General features: G+C 41.1%; 1 protein-coding gene across 3 annotated transcripts in view; it reads right to left on the bottom strand.

Annotated features, from left to right (window-relative positions):
• The window catches only part of LIFR (LIF receptor alpha), a 49,593-nt gene that overhangs the window by 33,296 nt on the left and 639 nt on the right, over nt 1-15,658 (bottom strand). Inside the window, exons 1-2 of one of the 3 annotated variants that reach the window (XM_026037894.1) lie at nt 15,537-15,553; nt 7,346-7,447 (exon numbers count right to left, since the gene is read on the bottom strand). The gene's annotated coding sequence lies outside the window, so the exon portion shown is untranslated. Of the gene's footprint in view, nt 1-7,345; nt 7,448-11,930; nt 11,946-15,536; nt 15,554-15,658 lie in introns of those variants that run through there. The other 2 variants (XM_026037900.1, XM_026037886.1) reach the window with 2 other exon arrangements.

Genomic DNA, 15,658 nt, shown 5'->3' with positions numbered 1-15,658 from the left:
CTCTCTGGCCTGCTTTCTGCTGGCAGTCTTATCTGTCAATCACAACCCTCCAGATCTGGTTTAAAAGCCTATGAACTGCAAATCCATGGCCACACTTTTCATGCTTATTTTGTGCCCCACAAGCAGATACCTAAAAAAATTAAAAGCTCTACTTATACAAAAAAGATACCTGATGAGACCATGAAACCACTAAAAGTATAGCTATTAAAACAGAAGAAATATTAAATATAGAAGAAGAAGAAATCTGTTTTTTCAGTACATTCTCTCAAGTTACAACTTATTATTTGCTTTTCCTCTGCATCAGACTAATTTACCATCAAATGGAACATGAGAAGATCTCAAGGAAAAGGACCACAAAGCACAGCACCAAAAACTGAAGAGACTGATGCCAAGCTGCTTTTTCAGGGATCCTGAACAGCTATCATCCCAGGTGATGCCAGCCAGGAATGCAAGTGCAGAATATGTGCCAGAATCAGGAGGTTATTGTTCAAGTAAAATTTATTCTGCTTATCATTAGAGAATGCTCATTCTCCTTAGCCTTGGCCCTCTTTTCAAAACAAAGATGTTGCTCTGAATTTGAGAGTGAGAGAAAACACTCCGAAACTCATAAAAAAAATTCATATATCAAGTTACACATCCTATTATTGCCAATAGAAAGCTTCCAAAAATTCCCCTAACCGAAAGCCCATGCCAGAAGTATGCATTTCTGGGAAACAAAGCAATTTGCCAGCAGAGCTGACAGTAAAGACAATGACCATAGGAGCAAGAAGATGAATGGTATTCTGCAGAAGCGCTTTTCTGACCCCACAGCTGTTCATCTTTGACTCTAAAGTTAACTGAGTAGGGTAAAAATGAAAGTAGACTTAGTAAGACATATTCGAGGTTTTTGGCTGTTTTTCAATAGAATACATTCTTCAATCTCCTTAAAAAAATTCCCCAACTAGAGACAAGAGTCTCTCTTTAGTCATCTAAATGCRCGCTTTCCCTCTCTGTTTTATAACATGGCAGCATTCCAGGTTATAAAAGATAAGCAGGACATGAATCATGCACGAACACAAAAAAATTAAAAAAAGAAAAAAGAAAAATGAAAAATGAACTYTATGCAGGAGTCTGGCTCTCCCCAATGTTGAGGAATTAATTTAAAAATCAGCTATTTCTCTTACAGACAAAACAAGCCAAGCTGCCTACCTGCACCAGCACACCCTCTTGATGTGCACGAGAGAAAAAGGAAAYAAAAAGAGAGTGTTGAGATATTACACAATAAATAAGCACGAGTGCACGGGGGCAGATTTTCCGTCCTTTGCGGCAGCCTGCTTTCTCTCTGCCAAAYGCGAGTAGGAAAACTCCCTGCTCCTGGTTTCCTCCAGCTGCCTGACAGGAGCGCGGTCCCGCTGAGGCTGGGGAGCCACCGCGACCTTGCGGCAGCCGGGGCTGCTTCTGCTCGCYGAGGTGAGGTGGGATCGCAGGGTGCCCCACAGAAACCGTGCTGCAGGACCGAGCCTTTCACAGCTTCCTTTGGGAAGCTCCTGGCCATGAAGATCATCTCCAAAGCCAAGCACTTGGTGATAGGCTTTACCAACACGGAGAGAGATGCACGCTCAGGAGCAGCTCTCACAGATCCCAGGACAACTTACCCGACAAACAGGCAAACTGCAGACTGTGTTGGCTGGCAAATACTTTCAGGCAGCAGTAAGCATGAGAAAGGAGCCTCACCCGGCACAAGCAGGTAACAAATCTCTTGGAAAGAGGGTTTCTCATCTGGGGGGGCTGCTGATGTGGGGAGGGTGCTGCCCACAGAATACATACAGGCCATTGATAAGAGAGGTTTGCRCAAGAAATCTGTGTAATCACTACTAGTCTGTGTAGCCAGGTACCATAGAGCTCATGGGCACTTTTAGGAAAGCACCAGCAGTACATGGTGGACAGCGCAGTGCACATACACATACACAAACCAGGGAGCCTAACATCTGCCTATGGAGAGAAATGCAAAGATTCAGAGGAGCATTAGTCAAAGACCTTAAATATAGCCAATGTTACAATCCTGAAAAGCATTTGGGAAGTACACTGCAAGGCTCCTTCAGGTTACTCACGGTGTTAGCAAAAAGAAAAACAATCAAAAATATGGAGTGGCTTAACAGGAAGCTTGATAGCTCTGCCAGGCCTAGAAAGAAAAAAGTGATGCTGAAGAGTGATGCAGTATATGAAATGGCAAAAGACAGACACTGTAGACTTTTTTTTTTTTATGTATTTTGCACATTGTTTCTTTTGTTTTCACTGATTTTTTCCTGCTTTCAATAAATGCATATTCCAAATTGGAAAGTGTTAGTCTTACTGGAATCATTTGCCACACCTTGCCCGGAATACATCACACAAGAGCAATCCTCAAACTAGCGACTGCATCCGAGGTTCCCAGGGTGACATCTTCAGAAGTACAAAGACATTTTCAATGGAAAATTGATTGCCTAACTCTTGAGCTTGGAAGTCTCTGTCCAACCCCATTAGACACCAAGAACCTAGAAAAACACAAGCACATCCATCACTACCATGCAAAGAGTCCTGCTCTCCAGATGGGAACAATAGAAAACACGCTCTGCTGAAAAACACAATCCTACTATTACCAAAAATAGATTAAATATGTTTGGGGACAACTGACAGCTTGTTCGTGCCTTATTGCTGTTACATGTTAGCCAAATAGAGATTGGCGCTCACCCTCCAAGTCTCATCAGACCTCAGAGCATTCAGGCTGGAGAGCTCTGGATCACAGTTGAGTGTGGGCTGGTTTCACTTCACAACCTTTATCCTCMGTGGGGTCTCTCCACCCAGCTGCAGTTTTCCATAAAGTTTGTAAAACATTGTATTTTGAGAGCTCAGCTCCTCGTTCCGAGTGAACTGGACCTGGGCAATGTGTTCAAAGGTTATTGCCGGGGTAAGAGGACAGGCAAAGTATTATCAGATATGCCTGACTTCCTTAGGAAGTCAGCTCGAATTAACAAGCAGAAATTCTTCTCCCATAAAGGTACAGATGGAAAACACCTAATCATCTTAACAAAGAACAAAGCAGAGGGGTGAAGGTTAAGGGACACTATGGGCCAAATGAGAAGTTTTTATCYTCTCAGCCATTGTGCTGTGCAACAGAAGGAAATTGCTAGGAGYCATTTACACACTATTGTTTTAACCCATTCAGGATTTTGACCCTTAGTACAACTGCCAAATTAACACTGCAATAAGGTAAAGGATTCAACATATGCATTTGCAAAAATCTGATATAGCTACACACATTTCCTGAATTTGGTGACCTCATGGTGACACTTCCTTGAATTCTTGCACTTTGCAGCATAGCATGGAACAGGTACACTGACCAAAGACACATAAGTCAGATTACTCCAAATATACAACAAAAGCAACTTACCCAGAATGCTATGGCCATCCAATGCACCTTTTCCATAATCAGACAAAAAATATAAACATATATATCCATACTTTTTTTGCAATGTATAAACCTAGATTCAAGTGGAATTATGCAGATAAGCTTTCCCTTTTCTCTAGCATACTACTTCATTTTATTAATATGTAACTGAAACAAAATGCAAATCCAAAATTCCAAAAACATGTATCATCTCTTGGTAATGATAGGATTGTTGGAAGTTCTCAAGATAGCATATCTTTAGAGGAAATTTTATTTGCCCACATTGTCAGTTGTGTTTTACTCAATGCGAAGTTCAAAGCTTAGACCACCCTCATTCAAGCTCTGCAAACAGCTCTGCAAGAAAAAAAGCGCATTTCTTTGGGTAAGTCATATATCCATATAATCCTGTCTCTGCAGCCTCCCTTCAGTTTGTACCTCATCACGAACGGTTAAAGGAGTTGGCCTAATTAATGAAACATTTCATTTTTTCTTAATCTGGTAATGTGCAAAGATTTATTTTGAACTATGTGACCTTTAATCTTCGTTGCATCACAGGAAAAGCCTATTTAGTTTTATAAGAGAACACTAGTAACTATTGAAGCAATTCCAAGTGGTTTTTTTTTGTTGTTTTTGTTTTTTTTTTAAAACAACTGACAATGATTTTAGGGGTTAGAATCATTCTTTGTTTACAGTGAAACCAATGGTATTTGAACTATTTTTAAGGTGCAATGAACCAAAGCAAGTCTGGCTTCATAGATACAAAGAGCATATAAATAGATCAAATGCTGAACCGTGGTTTTCACATTAAATAATATATTGATAATTACGAGCAACGGTTATGCAATACCCTTTTAGCGAGAATGTTTAAGAAGTCTTTAAGAAACGAACCATTTACGAGAAATAAATTGATTTTTTAGTAATCGGGCGAATGAGTAATTCCTGAAACTACAGATCTATATTTTCTGATTAAATTCCTCTCGTATTAATCTTGTGATTTTAAAAGCCTTCATGCCCTGCTGTATTTCCACCCTTAATGAGTGCCCAGCATGTCACATGAAGACATATAACGCCATGTCACTATATCTAAGCTACCTTTGTGTTTGGGTGACTGACGGCCTTCCTCTCCCTTCACTCCCCAGCTGGCATTKAGGTGCTGCCATTGCTCCCCCAACCTCACCAAACAAGGGGAGTCTCCAGTGCAGGATGACATTATCAGAACCAGCCTGCCCAGGCACCATTACATGATTTGGCATTGAGAACTGTTATTCTTTCATACATACTTTTTCAGACRTATCTTATCCCTCTCCAACCTCTCCTTCTCAACTTATACATGCATTTCCTCCTTTTAAGGCAGCAAAGTGTGGGGATTTATTTTAAGTACTCAGAAATACAAATATTGACTCGTGCAACTGAAATACACTGGAGGCGGTTTCTTTCCTAATGAATTTCAGGGGACTTGAGAGAGAGACGACTGCCACGCTGTAAAGAATAAATATTAACTGCTGCACTTATGCATGCGTGTACCCAGGCACAACTACTGGTCAAAATACACAGCTCCATCTGAGCTCTGCTTTCTATCCCTCTTAAAAACTTTGGCGCCCTTGGGGCAAAGATGTCCTTGGCAATTCAGTTTTAATGAACTCCTAGATGTCGTCCCCAGTTTTCTACTAGCATACAGCAAGTCCTTAGCTTTATTGTTCCAAATGAAGTCATTGACTATAATGTCAAAGGTAAAAGATGTTCATAGTTTACAATTAAATTCTCACCTATTTTTCCATGTCAAATAATTTAGGCTGACTATTCAATTTAGGCATAATCTTTAGTTTTAAAACTAAAAGCATATAGAAAAGTTGAAATTTTGCTTTCCACTCTTGCAAGAGGACCTCAAATCTATGCAACACCAACTGAGATCCCTCAGTCCACAGAGTGAATATTCTAGGAAATTCCTAAATTTTGTTTTGAATACTTCAAACAAGAAGACTACATCTTGTCTGTTGATTAGAATTATTCAAATTAGAAAGTTTCTTGATCAAAAATGTAGCATTTTTGTTCCTGTAAAATCAAACAATATTCTTGAGCCCTTGAGCCAGTTGGTTTAGAAGTGAGTAAAAYCAGTGAACTGAAGGCCTGCAAGCAACACACTAGCAAGCACTGAGGCATCAGCAGCTGTAAGGCTAATGATGCTGCTGCAGCTCATTTAAAACTGAAAGCAGCTCATAGAAAATTGAGACTGCTACTAATAGGGCACAGTGAGTTGGTTCCACAAGTTTCTCCTGACCTGATTCAAAAAAAAAGTAAAAAAAAAAAAAAAAAAAAAAAAAAAGATTTTCAAAGCTGTAGCTGCCATTCATTCCACATCTTCACATCATTTTCATATGGCAATCATTAAAACCTTTGCAACCTGCCTCTTTTCCCTCAATCCTCCCTTGAAAGCAAGATTCTTCTATTAGAGATGGCTTTTTTCCACTTTCTGAAGGACGAATAGAAAAACAGGGGTGTGCACTGGGGAGGAAAAACATCCTTGAATTTTACACACAGAAATCATTCCAGCTTTGCTCTCTTTGTTTAACAGGGTTCTTCCTTCCTGCTATTATTAGTAAATCTCACAGTTTACTTCTCGAAGTACTGGGTTGGCAGATGATGTACCAAAAAAAAAAAAAAAAAAGGACTTCTTGCTGATTAGCTTCTCCCTGCAATAAATCCTCAGGACCTACACACTGGCATGGAAACCTCTTTGTGGTGGAAGGCTGCTCATCACATTTTTCATGCATTGCTGCTGGTACGCTCAGCGTTTTTGTTTCGGGGCCCAGCACTGAAGCAGCTATTGTTTCCAAAGTGCTGAGCCAGGCTCCCTGTGGGAACAAGGGACGTGCGGCAATTCCCAATGCTCTCCCTGGKGGCAGCCCAGCGAGGTGGCCGGGCACACGGGGGACACGACGGGGGCGAGGGGAAACCGAACTCTGCACGGAAGATAAAGTTAATTGATACAATTATAAGACACATTCTGCTTCATTTTCAGCTTCTGTTTCAGTCTCTGTGTCTCTTCCTCCCCACCCCACTTAGGAATATTTTTGTTCTTTGTATACTTCATCAGGTCCTGTCAAATACATAATGCTTGACTCATAAGGCAAAACACTTCTTAGTTTCTAATTCCAGAGATCTGCAAAACCTCTAGCAAAACTACTGCAAATTTGATGGTGTGAACAGCCAACATCTCACTTTTTATTTTTTCTTCGGTGAAATGCCCTTCTGCAAAATCTTTTGCTAATCTCACCAGAAATCAAGTTCTTAGAACGTACCATTTAAAAACAGCACCTCAAATGCCTTTGGAGCTTACTCTGCTTTTCCCAGTTCTGCAGGCTTGCATACTAAACAGCTACACACTAGATCTCGTGTGTGCCTCAGGGCATAAATATTTGACTTTAGAACAATATACATGGAAAATTTTATGAGCTACAGAAGAGATTAGAAAGACCAGAGATCCATATAAGTACCAGGAATGTAAGTGACAAGTATCTCAAAGATATATTTAAAAAATGAGAAAGTAAAAAAMCCAAAACACTCAAATATCATTAACAATGTAAAGATCAATGCATATTTGTAAGAAGAGATCAGCTGGAGAAGGTTATTAGCAATACTTGTTGAATTCTTAGTAAAGGCATTAGGTCAAGCTTAAAGTATTCAGGTATAAAGTCATGAGCACAGGTTTGGACTGTAGCATCTTACTCCACACATCGCACGGAAAGCCTGGTAACACTATCAGRAATCACCCATGCCCACTGCAGAGCACGTATTCCAAAGCCCTGGAATGCTGTTTGCAACTGTGCAACTGATTTATGTAAGATAATAAACCTCAGTAACCACACACATGCACATACTGCTCTTGAATCTGCAAACCTGTAAATATATGACTATCTCATAAGTCATGCATAAGCTTACATTTGCCGTTCTTGGCAGGAACCCAGCTGCAAGAGCCTGTGATGGGCTCAGTCCTTACTCTTCAGTACAGGAGAACTGAACRGTGGGAGTCATGTTCAGTACCTAAAATTAAAAGATGCATTATAATCAATGTGGCTATCTCAGAAAAGCTGCGCAATTAAACATATATCTTCTCTGTTCAACATGCAGAAGGGAAAAATAACGCTATTTTGCTMAAAGACTGTTAACAACCTAATTTTACAAGTAGTTACCATAACACTGAGCGCTTGCTCCCCTAGCCTGTAATAATCACTGCCCAAATCCATCTCCAATCCAGTTACATGTTGATTAGCAATTAAAAATACAGTAGGGCAAAAGGATAATAAACAAAAACTTGTGTTTTTCTCAAGGACATGTTAATTGTAAGTTAACACCAGCCAGACCTCTCATTAGTTAAAATATGGGAAGGAGATGGAAAACCTTCAAATTGATTGAGCTATCACAGCTCAATCAAGTAAATGTATAAAAGCTACTGAAAATAGGAGTCTTCACAATTTAATCTCTGTGGGGAAGGTAAAGCAAAAAAAAAGATTTAATAATGCAAGAGAAAAAAAAATTAGCAATAGAAATGGTTTAATCCAGTACAAAATTMATTCATATGCAGAACCAAATGGAGTAGAGCAGTCCAGGTCTGGGAGCCAGTCTGTTGTTGCAAAGCCTAAAACAATGCGAGTATTTAGTTTAATGAGGTTCCTCGACTGCAGTCTTCAACTACCTACATGGGGAAAGGATTTTAACATAGTCGACATAAAGATTCAAGGAAGACTCGATGGCCTGCAGTAAATCTAAGCTAAAACTGAAAGTGCATACTTTTAAATGTACAACTGATAAAGTATTGGYGAAGTTTGTAAAGGATAGGATGAACTGCTTGAAATCTTAAAGGTAAGACTAGATGTATTCCGACAGGATTTCTAAACAGGGCTCAATGCAAGACTTGCCAGATTATTCTTGGGTTCACTTTATATCAATGTCAGACTAAACTAGCATGAAAATCCAATGGATCTTTAATGAAACAATGTTTTAATGCTGATGGAAGATAATATACAGAGGATATAATGTTAATTTTAGGATTAATATTAATCCTATCATAAATACTATGWAATATTTGGTCAAAAACAACTTTTTTGAAATTGTCTAGTAGTTCAAAAAAGAAATAGATCAATCACATTTAAAACAGAGGAGAAGACTTTTCTATATTGGGAACTGTGACAATATTATTCTAGCAGATGAATTATGAGTTACGTGCCTAGAGCCTGGCATACTAAAGATTTCTCATAGCCATGACCTTTGTGGGAGTACAGAGCCAGGGGAAGGAGTGGCAAAGGAAGAGGAACAGGTAGTCTCCAGGGAACAGATATTTTTATCCTCAGAACAGGCAGAAACTCTAACCAAAGTGAAAAAAAAAAAGCATTCAACATTTATGTCCACATCACACACACAGTATTTTGAGCCCTGTTACATATTACTCAAGACAACAGTGAAGTCTACAACATAAATAAGTTAGAGTTTCTCTCCCTAGGATTAAATATTAACAATTTGTCTCCTTAGTTTTAGCTCTAGACTGGCTGTAAAACCTTGCAGGTCAAGCATCTCTTTTGCCAGAGTGTTGAACTTGATCCAAAATATGACATATTATGAAAATTAGTAGTAGCTGGAATGCATAAGCTGCAAGGTGCAGCTTATATGCACCTTTGGGCTTCGGAGCCTGCAGAAGTCCCAACTATAATACTGACCACTATAATTCTCCTCTGAAGTTCATCTGACTTAGGCAGTGTTTTTGCCCTGTGGTATTATTAACACCAATTATTTGAGAAAGTTATTTGTAGCTCTGTCCTCACTGATTTTATAGCTAAGACGGGCCCATTAGATCACACAGTTCAAGAAGGACACGTCCATGGTCAGCCATACAAGCAGGGTTACATCACATGATGAGCAGCTGAGCTGTCCTGGCACAAGAGCTTCTTGGTCATCACTTAAATCTTGATCTGAAAGGAAGCAGGGCTACAGGGCTAGGTCAAACATCAGCAGGCAGCCCCAAAAGCCAACTACCTGCCCACTGAGCAGATACAGGGCCAGATCTCCCTCTCCTATGGGATTTTTGAGATACCAGAGATTTTTTTTTGAGATATATTTGGGATGTGCAGGGCAACTCTCACACATGTAAGTAATTTTAAATGTAGCTTGTACATAAATGACACATATCAGAGATGCCCATGCTGCTAGTAAACTTTAATAAAGAGGTAAATTTTACCYCAGCCTAAAGACAGATGACAGTTTTGCCTTCACACTGGTTGGGACCAATATGGCCAGGTATGGATTAACCCAGCAACCATTTCACAGGTACTAGTCCACATCACTATGTGGCTCCAAGACAATTTTTTGTGTGGTTTTTCAGTTCAAAGTGCTCTAATTAAMGAGAAAGTTATTTCTAAAGTTAGGTTGCAACTGTGTTGCATGCCCAAGGGCACAACATGAGGGACATTCAAGGGTATAAAATCAGCTGGGATAGAGCTAGCTTGCCTCCCTCATGGTGCTAGTCAAGCCTGCCATGACCCATGTTCAGGCCATCCAGAATAGACCTTTATCCATGCTATGCAGTCAGCCCTGCCTGCATTTCTTCTTGGAAGAAAGGAACTGATGCACTTAAGCAGCAAAACTAGCTTAGATGGCAGAGGCCCAGAAACAAATCCAAGGTGTATTTTAGCCTGAACRACAACAGCGACTGTCCTCAACCATCTCTGATACCTGCATCCTCACTACCACTTGTCACTACTACATGAGTTGTTCAAAGTTAAACATMAGGAGTATTTCAGTGTATTTCTAAGTCAGTCTTTATGAACTAAAACAAACCCAATGCAAATACAAATTGCTTTATAGAGACTTCATGATTATGCACTACAAACTACTACAGTACTTTGATATCAAGATTCAGTTGATATTACAAAACTATTACGAGTACAGCTATAGGTATTGAGCAAGCACAAATACGTTTCTCTATTTTAGGAATATACATATATTCTGAAAGAAAGTATTTTGACTGTATCATCAAAATGCTACAAATGCTAGTAAACTATATTAGCTGATGAAACCGGTATGTTAGTCACAAAAATAAAATAAAAAACAGTAATTTTCTAACCGACATTACTGTATCAGTGAAGTTTTTTGGCTGGCCTGGAAGACAGCGACCACATAAGAGTAATTCAAAGAAAGCCCTCTTGTAGTTTCCCCAGATTTCAGGGAATTTCAGCTGCATGAGGCTGGCTGCAAGTCTGCACTCCTGCTCTGGAGGAAGCAGCTTTACAGGTGAGAAAGAAACCTGTGCTCCCTGATAACCTGTGGCCCAGGTGAGGGGAGCCATCCTGCACGCAAGTGCTGCCCTCCACCAGCTGCAACCTGGGCTGCCCGTCCCCTCCTGCAGCCTCTTCTGCAGGTCTGAGTTTTGGCATGGTGGGGAGTGAAGCAGAAGGAGAAAGAGCAAGGAATTGGCATGGCGCTGCCCCTGTTTCCATGACACATGCTTTTATAACTTGTGCTCCCTGAGGTAAAAGGCATAATTTGGATGCAAGAGCTGACAGCTCAGCAGTTCTCTGCCTGGCAAAGCTGCTGCTGTTGTAGCAACCGTCTTTGACATTGCTCCAGTGCCAGCTCCAGGCAGCACGTGGAATGGGGAGGGCAGACATATGCCCTTCAAAACCTTACACCCTGACCAACATTCACACCGAAGGGCTAACAGTTATATTTAGTTCAGGCACATGCTTGCAGTAAAACCCACTATCAGGAGTGATTCCAGAGGGAGCAGCAGGGAAAGGAAGACAGCGGCAAAATGGCAAAGCACATGCCAGGAGTCTCTGGTTGCTGCAGAAGTGCAAGGGCCTTGCAGCAGCACAACAGAAGGGCTCCAACAATCTGTAAAGTTAAGAATTACAAAACTCTCATAAATTTAGAAAAATTACAAAACTTCCAAAGGAGGGAGGGCAGCAATGATCAGCAAAGACTGGTGGTACGTATGAAAAACACTCCTTTGGTGTTCTGCTCAGTTGTTTCAGAACCCCCAGATATCGTTATCTGTCCATCTTCAAATTAGCGAGGCAGTCAAAGCACACGGGAACTGCGGTGCTTGCCCGGTGGCTGGTATCCTAGCCCCCCACTCCGCCTCCAAGGAAGCAGTTCTTGCCATCTAGGAATTTATATGACCTCTATCATTGCCATGTTAATAACTCTGGAAGGGATCCATGCAGACCTTCAAGGACCTATAAAACTAAAACTAGAACTTTAGACACTTAAGTCTAAACCAAAAATGTTTCAAAATCATATTTAGCTGCAGCTTAGGATTAATGGGGAAAAAAAAAAAAAGAAAAAAAAAGAACGAGGGCGTGATGATAAAATTCTGGAGGCATCTGCATGCAGATGCAGACAGCCTCAGCCTTGGCAGGGCCAGCCAGACACCTGCCTAATGTCTAAATGCTTGAGACCCACAAAGAAGTTGATCCCTTGCCTGCCAATAACACAGGTGCAGATCACATCACACTCATTCCAAAGAACTAACCTCCGCAGACAGAACAGGAGCCACTGCTTGTGGTCAAAGACACAGTCAGGAAATAGAAGAAGTTTTGATGCTCTACAGCAGTGCCACAGGTAGAGCACGAGGATATCCAGGAGCTGGAAACATCCCCGACCACCCTGGTACTTCCCAAAACAGGCAGCAGAGCAGTTGGGAAGGCTCCTTCCCAAGCCTCTCTGCAGACGGCATTTCTGTCCATGGCTGAAGTAAAGCCTGACTCAGAGCGTGACTCTGTCCTTGTGGCCTCGTCCTTGTGAGAGGACACTGCTGGCAGCGAGGGAGCCCAGCTTCCAGGCCGTGCCTGAAGTTAGCGGTGTCTCCTACATGGAGCAGTTTATGGAATGAAATMCATAAACCAGCCATGGGGCCCACAGCACTATCATCACTCAGTCCACTCCCAGAAGGAAGCAGACTCTTTTTCTTATGTTTAAGACAGAAATTCAATATTCCACTCTCACAGAGTATTCATAACCAGTTCTCGGGGGAAAAGATGCAACAGAACATGAAAGCATTTCAACTAATTTCTGGATAGTAATGATGATAAGAGGATAAACCAACTTTCCTACTGGTTCTCCTTTGCTTCGTGCACGCCAGTTGGCACCTCACTCGGAGCTGTGGCATCTCCTCTGAAAGGCAGCCAGACATAACCTGCCTTTGACTCTCAAGCCTTTCACCCACCAAAGTATCTTTAAACCCCACTGTCAGGCCTTTCTCATTSTGCTACTAAATAATATCCCTTCCCTTGAATCATCTCTGTATTTCAGTATCAGTATCTGAATCCAGGATTTCTAGTATTTTTTTATTATAACAGTTTCCTAGATCTATTATTATTAATAATAATAATATTTTTTTATAAATATTATTTAAAGCAGAACAAACTAATTACCGAAAGTCTACTTATTTTTCTGTTTTCTCTTCCATTATCCAAAATCTCCATTTCAACAGCTATAGAAAAGCTCATTACAAAATAACAGTCATTTAAAATGTATCAGATCATTTTTGTTTTCATTTAACAAATATATCATCACTCTTTAGATCACACATCAGCAATAGGTGAATTTATCATCCTCTGCATTCCTCTGAACACTAGCGCAAAACAAGGCTGGAAAAGGACCTCATGTACCTGGTCACATCATCTACTGAGTCATTTACAGAAAAATATAATCCATTTGCATCAGCCTTGGCAATGCCTTGCATGCTACAAGATGGAATCAGTATTTGCAAAAGTCTCGATTGTTTAATACTGTCAGATACTGTTCTTGAAGAATGGCTCCATCTTTCACCTTTGGTTCTTACCAATATGCATTTAGCCYTGTGCTTAAATACATCATCTTCTCTCATGCCACAAAACTTATTGCCAGTCTCCCTTTGGATAAAACAACACAACCAGGCTCCAGGAGAAACGCTGGTAATGGATTTATGTGCTATTCTACTGTTACATATGCGACATTTATAAATTCAGACCATTTTATTAATGTTACTAAAGCCCTTAGACTCTATCTGGGCTGCACAGGATCTTGAAAGTGATGTGACCTTAGGGCAACAGAGCCTAACTCATTGAGCACTTGAAAATTAAAGCCCTGTGAATTCTGTGTTAGAGYAGCAGCTTTATCACCTGCAAAAACAAGTTTATCCCCCTTTCTTGGAGAGCCTCTCCACCCAGATGGCTCTTCATGYATGGATCCTCAATTTCAGGCAAGTCTGTGAGAATGCATCAAGGTTATGTCTCTCCCTTTCCTCAGCACACCTGTAGCGGGATTTGATACAATCTCACCTACTTGCCACTGGGTGCTGTCAGGGAATAAAAAGGTCTGTTTGGAAAGCGCACAATGGAAACTGCTATCACTTAATAATGCTGATAAAATGCCCAATCACTGTGAAACAGTGATAAGATGAAAGGACGCAAAGACCGAGGAAACAGAAAGGCGAACCTAACAAACCTTGGTGATTTGCCTGCTGCCTCAAAGCTGTAATCCAAAGCAGCTCACTGTTCGCAATTTTTAAGCTTTTGATTTGTGGACTTCTGCAGCATTTTCCAGCTTAGATACAGATCCCCGCAGAGCTGCAGTCTGCTGACAGCAGCTTTCCTCCCTCAGCTGCCCCAACCGGCCTCTCAGGAGGTGCTCGGGGCTCCTCTCGAACCAGGTCACATAACCTGGACAGCAGGACAGGCTGCCAACACGRCAGGCTCCTCCGCAGACCCGCTCCTTGTGCTCCCAACCCTGCTCTTACCAAACACAATTTGTGCTTGGACCTTGATTCACCGGGGGGCCCGATTCGAGAAGCGCATGCCTTCCTTTATCACTAAAAACATACAGAAATCAGTCCTTACCTTTATCAGCAAAATCATACATACAATAGCTGGGAAGCTAAGGACAAGCAGAGGCTTTTTGCAGACTGGAGAATGCAAGCATTCGTCCCAGGAGGACCTGCCAAGCTTTATTTATAAAGCACACGTGCATTGATGGACCTATATCAAACAACGCAGTTTCCACTACATGCTAATTCAAGGGGGGAAATGGCAGGGAACAGATCTTAATCTCCCTCACAGCTACCAAAGCTGCTAAGTCGATTAACAGTCTGCGTTCATTCTACAGAGCTGAACTAAGGATTTAACAAGAATTCAAAGAATTCTTTTATAGCAAGGGAAAAAAAGGGCAGAATAGACCTCCAGGTGGGCTGTCAAAGACTAGTTGAATTCCCTAACTTTACAACAAGCAAGGTTTTAGGGACAGCACAGAGCTACCTATGCCCATGATTCCCTGATGGGAATTCGATGGGATATGACCAGCTTGGTTAAGGAACAGGAAAAAAATATAGTTTTGCRATGGAGATTATCAATGCAAAAGTCTCCGCAAGAAAATCAAACTGACAATTCCTACCCAACAGCTCCAAGCCAAACTCTGCCCAGCACTGGATGACTACAGTATTTATCTGTTACTCTGTTCCCATTTATAGCAATCTGCAGATGATTGCAGTTAAAAAAATATATACATATCGATCCATATTTATCACCAGTTCTTACTGGAGCAGCACCAAGGCTCCAATATGCCCAGTTCCCATTTACTTAACACGTGGAATTTTAACAAGATAAGATCTTTCTGCGACCACCTCACAGGCTTAGGGAGCTCTTTTTCCTGCCCAAACTCAGCACATTAGAGGTGCCATCACGCAACGCAGACGCGTGGAGCTGTCACAGCGCCAAGAGACAAGGTGCACAGTGCRACTGGGATCTGCCCTGGCACACAAGGGGCTCTGTCCTGCAGCCCCCTTTATGAGAAGTGGCTACTGAGCGGGGAAAATAAAATACAACAAAATAAGGGGAAAAATAAACAAAACACAATAAAATAAAATAAGGGATAAGGCAAAATAAGACAAAATAAAATAAGACAAAATAAGACAAAATAAGACAAAATAAAATAAAATAAAATAAAATAAAATAAAATAAAATAAAATAAAATAAATAAAATAAAATAAAATAAAATAAAATAAAATAAAATAAAATAAGGGATAATATAAAACAAAACAAAATAAAATAAAACAAAATAAAATGGGGTCAGTATTTACCGCCCGCTCAGTCCCGGAGCCAACCTGCCAGAAGGAGCTGAGCACAAAACGCAGCCTCCGGTCCAGCCCCGCCGCGGAGCCTCCGCTCTCCCCGCGCCCCCGGGTTCGGCGGCGCCGCCGCCCGCGCTCCCGCTCCGCGCTCCCGC

Source organism: Nothoprocta perdicaria, unplaced genomic scaffold, assembly GCF_003342845.1.
Source record: "Nothoprocta perdicaria isolate Ctin4 unplaced genomic scaffold, notPer1 scaffold_1, whole genome shotgun sequence".
Classification (NCBI taxonomy): domain Eukaryota; kingdom Metazoa; phylum Chordata; class Aves; order Tinamiformes; family Tinamidae; genus Nothoprocta; species Nothoprocta perdicaria.
This window is presented reverse-complemented; position numbering and strand designations above follow the sequence as displayed.